General features: G+C 43.1%; 1 long non-coding RNA gene across 1 annotated transcript; it reads left to right on the top strand.

Moving 5' to 3' along the window:
- Positions 1–2,417: 2,417 nt before the first annotated feature.
- Positions 2,418–4,032, top strand: LOC141117761 (uncharacterized). The gene is made up of 3 exons (XR_012237208.1): positions 2,418–2,599; positions 3,074–3,284; positions 3,369–4,032. It is a non-coding gene; the product is annotated as an uncharacterized lncRNA (long non-coding RNA).
- The last annotated feature ends 1,666 nt before the right edge of the window (positions 4,033–5,698 follow it).

Genomic DNA, 5,698 nt, shown 5'->3' with positions numbered 1-5,698 from the left:
GGTCGCTTCTGTCAGATGACAACCTTTCGCTATATACCACCCATGTCGCAGCATTGTTCAGGTATGTAGACGATATATTCATGATATGGAATGGCACCACTGAGGCCCTACACTCGTTCATACAAATTATGAACTCTAATGATTCTAACTTGTTTTTCACGATGACATGTAGTGATACCTCAATCAACTTCCTAGATCTTAGCATAACCAAATCCACAGATGGGTCTCTTTCCAGTGGTCTCTATCGGAAAGAGACCGCTGGAAATACGATTCTACTTGCATCAAGCTCACATCCCAAATCATTAGTTGCATCAATACCCTACGGGCAATATTTAAGACTCAGACGTAACTGCTCAAAAGAAGCTGACTTTGTGAAGGAAGCTAATAAATTAAGAGAGAGACTCCTTGAACGAGGATACTCGCCCACATGTTTAAAAAAAGCTTTTAAAAGAGCCCGAGGACAACTAAGGCACAACATCTTGTTCTCCAAAAAAAACACTCCTACCTCCCAACCAGCTATTAGAGTAATCACCACCTTTAACAGACAGCATGGGATCCTTAAAAGTATCCTGCATAAACATTGGCATCTATTACAAATAGACCCCAATTTGAAACCACATATATCTGCCACACCTACCATTACATTTAGGAAGGCCCGCTCACTGGGGGATTGCCTTGTAAAAAGTGAATATACAGGCACTTTTCGCTCAGACATATGCAAACGACCAGGAACTTTCACATGTGGTGGATGCTCATGTTGTCGCTATATGAACACACAAAACAAATTCAAACTACCCAATGGAAGAATGTACAGGCCGAGACATTTCTCGAACTGCAAGACCCCTGGAGTTGTTTACCTACTAACTTGCCAATGCAGATGCTTCTACGTTGGCAAAACCAAATTAGAGTTTCACAAAAGGGCAGCACGACATATCACCAGCATGAGGCAGGCGGACCCGGACCTTCCTCTGGGGCGACACGTGCGAGACCACCATATGGGAAAGTTTCCCCGTGTCCATTTCACCATCCTTGACCGTGTCCATCCGAACACGAGGGGTGGTGATTGGAACAAGGTCTTGCTCCAGAGGGAGGTCCGTTGGATCGCAAGCCTTAATGCAACACAATTTCCAGGTCTGAATACCCAGATGAGCTTTCGTCCCTTTCTGGAGGGCTTTGTCTCAGGGGGGTGCGAAAAAGAATGAAAGTCTAATACCTTATACCTGGCAATATGTTGAGAGTGTGCGCTCTGTCGGGTATCTCTAAGTCACCTAAGGATAATGATTAGTTAATCAGGTCCTTGATGATGAACTCCTTGTGGATATCTTTTGATAATATCACTTGTATTCATAGAACATAGCTCCAATACAACTGTACATTTACAATGACCGATAAAAAATGTTTAGCATGTATATGTTATCCAACATGTATATAGCTCTCATAACTTCTGTCATTTGATTTTATGTATAAAATAAAAATATATCATACATATGTACTACATCAACTGCCATATAAGTTTATCTATTTCTTTGCCTATCCAGCTATGTCCATCATGCTTTATGTACCAGATTGATGCATTTTTTGACGACCATTTGGAAATAATTTCAAAGAGGCTTTCTGCTTACCGGCAGGGAGTCTCTGCACTAAGTTTTTAGCAATTTTTTGGTCACTCGGCTTTGGATCTGCCCTCGCCCGGTGCACATGGGCCACGTCGAACCACCTTTGATGACGGCGTGGCACCTTTTTTACGCTGCAGACTGGTCCGGTCACGGGCCTGTCATGACGGTGTACTCGTGCGTCGGTGGGGTGGACCTGCATGACGCTCCCCCAGCACTTCGGCTCTGGGTGGGCGCCGTGCAGATCCTCCCCTGGGGTCCCATCCTTTGGACGCCCGTGGTCCCTCCCTCTTTCTGTTTTTTCAAACAGGAAACAAGCGAAACCTTGTGGATGATTTTTCATCCTATTCCTCTCTATTTATTTTTCTAATATTTTTCAAAACAAGTTTTTTTTTTTTTTTTGCATTTTTTTATGCAAAAAAATTTATTTATTTATTTTTTTTATTTTTTTTTTTTCCCCACACGGTCGCTATATTTCTTTAATTGCTCTTTCCTCTCTTTTCTTCTTGTTCTCCTTTTTCCACTTTTCTCCCCTTGCTCATTTATTCCTTTCCTCTCCCCTTCTCCTCTCTTCCCTCTTATATATGTGACCGTCCCCCCACCAGCTATAATAATAATATATTCATTTCTTTCTTTCTATCGCACTGGCTTGATCCTATGCAATTAGAAGCCATCAGCCAATACGGGGCTGTGCTCTGCCTCATGCGTGATGACGCTTTTCTCGGTGACGGCGTGACTCCGGGTGTTTCCTATTCAGGATCCCCGGCGTCCGCCCTCCCTTGGATGTATCATTCCGTCTGACACATGCGCGCCACTGCAGAGTGATTTTTCTTCGTCTGCTGACACTCCTGACACGAACTTCACTGCGCAGGCTCCGGCGGCTATTTAAGCCTTGTCTGGGCGTCCTGCTCAGTGCGGTATTCTATCATACAGGCTACAAAGCGTCTGTGCTTCAGCTGCTTATGCAATGTCTTTGCTCCTAAAAAGTAAGTAACTTTAAAATCCTTTACCCTAGCTCTATGGGTAACATATCTCTCTGTAAGATATACTCTATTTGGTCTCTCTATATGAGACAAAATAAGCAAACTCCCTTATGATCCCTTTTTTCATACTTATTTGACTAAACGGTTCAGCTGTTTAACAACTGTTCCATTCCTGTGCACAGGCAGAGAGGCTCCCTGTCTTCTTGCTTTAATTTTCTTCTTTTGGTATCAGCTGGCAGCATTGTCAATTTTTCAAACTTGGGGGATTTGTCTAAAAGTCCTTTTCTGAACATTTTTCTTTAAAGACAATATTATCCTGCACTATATATGATACTTGTTTTACATACATACATTGCTCTCTGTTCAAGAGTAAATGAAGGGGAAACCCCCTTGGGGGGGAATGTAATATCTGTACAAATCAATGAGTTTTGAGCAAATTATTTAAGGGCTCTTTATATTTTTTCTTTTCTTTTCAAGGGTTAATCTGGGACCCTCCCGGGCTGTCCTTCTACTTGGGGGCCTTTGCGAGGTCACTCCTGAAGCCGAGGGATAACCATTATCTCACACTGGTTGGTCAGCCGACAGCCAGTGTTTTTTATTTAAAAGATACAATTTGTTGCTCCATCCAAAACTTTATGTCTGTGCATACCTGTGCATATATCTTTCATTTTTGAACAACTTCTCACTGGTATGTATGGTGGACACAGTGGTATGCTGGGCTACAAAATCTCTGTCTGTACAGATTGCAAATTATTTTCATTTGTTGTTTCAGAATGTATCTCCTACCTATACGATTTTTCTCTCTGCAATACGCCTCTGAAGAAGGGACATCGTCCTGAAACATGTCAGGCCTTTAGAGAAAATATCCTATCATTGATGGAAGTATACAAAATTGTTATATGAAAGCAAACTCTATTGTATAAGTAAACACTGCTAAGATTTATATCCAATGTATCTTGTTTTTATGCTCGTTTCAAATAAATAAAATATACTTTTTATCTAAGTTTAATCGTATGGTTCGCCTATAAAGTCCCACTATACTGGGGGTATATAAGTTCCCTAATTGAAGGGTCTTATTTTTCTATACCTGGCTGTGCAAGGTGGGAGATATTTCATTCACCAGAGGGGGTAGCGCTACATTATCATCATGAGGGGGGTACCAGCAGCAGGATATTCAACTTACTTGAGTCCCTCAGTGCCATTGGTCAGCCTGGAAAATCTGTGCAGAGCCAGCCCTATGTCCCAGTTTCCTGCTTGCAGTGATGTCACTCCCTGGCCTGGTAGGTCTGATAGAGGAAGTTCCGTCCTTTTGTATGAAAAGAGCAAAGCAAAAATAGATATCGGACTGTACAGGCCAGACAAGGAGCTTAATGTTTTGTAATAGTACAATTTATTTAATATTAGTTAAAAGGATCATACATGTCCGTCTCTGAATTCATAAAAACAAAACCACGCATAAACAGTGCTTGTGGAATAGACTGTATGTGATCATACACAGAGAATTGAGTACTAGTATAATAAATCTTCATATGCCAACGCGTTTTGCCATTTCCTTCATCAGGGCTCATGAGACATATCTAGCACTCATCTAGAGAGAGACCCAGGGAGGTACCCTTGATGCTCCAGCGCCCGTCCAGGGAGTTATATGGTGCTGATATGGTTCTATGCTAAGGTGGGTCTCGTATGACAGAAACAGGACTGGAATATATTATAAATTATGTTGTCTCTCTCTCTCTCTAGATGAGTGCCAGATATGTCTCAGGAGCCCTGACGAAGCAAACGGCGAAACACTTTGGCATATGAAGATTTAATATACTAGTACTCAATTCTCAGCGTATGATCACATACAGTGTATTCCACAAGAACTGTTTATGCATGGTTTTGTTTTATGAATTCAGAGATGTACATGTTGTATGATCCTTTTAACTAATATTAAATAAGTTATACTTTTATAAAACATTAAGCTCCTCGTCTGGCCTGTACAGTCCAATATCCATTTTTGCTTTGCTCTTTTCATACAAATATACATTACGGATGATAGCCATAAATATCACAACATTCTCTGAAGTTATGTCCTTGCTGATGTCCTAGCAACCAATCATGTGTTTGCCCCACCCTCAGGCCCCAACTTTCAGAGAAGGAGTAGGGCAAGAACGGGGGAGGGGGCAGTCTGGGGACCACTCAGACTGGGCAGGGTGCTCTTGAAGGGGGTTCAGATCCCCCCTTAACCACCCCCTTATCTACGTCCCCTGCAGGGGGGAGTAGGGAAACCAGCGGCCGTGGCTACGCCCTAGGCGGCTACCTAGTTCGCCTAGCAGTGGCACCAGGACTACGCAGAGGTATTCAATGCATCTGCATGCAGACAGCCCTATTCATGTCTGTTGCAACACAGCAGCTGCATGGACACAGCCTCTGTGCCCCAAAATGACATCCATGTGGTTGTGAGTGTGTGTCCGCAAACTCTCACTGTCTGCGTTTGCGGCACCATATTGGGACACAGTAACTGTGTCCCAATAGACATCAATTGGACTGCCTGCATGGGGGTGCACAGGATACCTGTGCATTTCCATGTGGATATACATGGCCCTCCATGGGCATATGGCATAATACACCCTGTGTGAATGAGACCTAATGCTGACTATTATCTCCAGTGTTTCCCGGGTAAGCTGTTTCAGCCAACTTCACCTGCACATCATCAACAGGCTAGTTTGCAAAGTATTGGACCCGTGATCAGCAGATCATGGGTGTAATTTCAGGCTCCTGCATACACTGCCAGTGGTAGTGTAAATGGTCAGTGCACCCACAGTTCATTGTAACTACAAGTCCGTCAGCTGAGGTGGAAGATGGGACTTGTAGCTCTTTCATTCACAGATTCATGTGAATGAATGATGCAGCTGTGTGGACAAAGCCCGCACAACCAAAATCTGAAGAGAGGATCCCCCACTGGGGAAAGGGGGGGGGGGGGTCAGTGAGGGGAGAGGAGCGGAAACACCATGGGTGTAACATGTCATGTTTTAAAAGGTGAACTTATTCTTTATTTAATATGAGCTCCCGTGGGCCTCATATTTGCTGGCAGTGAACATTTACACATATTTTGTGTAT

The sequence above is a fragment of the Aquarana catesbeiana genome, linkage group LG13, assembly GCF_042186555.1.
Source record: "Aquarana catesbeiana isolate 2022-GZ linkage group LG13, ASM4218655v1, whole genome shotgun sequence".
Taxonomy (NCBI): Eukaryota; Metazoa; Chordata; class Amphibia; order Anura; family Ranidae; genus Aquarana; species Aquarana catesbeiana.
The sequence above is the reverse complement of the archived record's forward strand: the minus strand, read 5'-3'. Positions and strand labels throughout refer to the sequence as shown.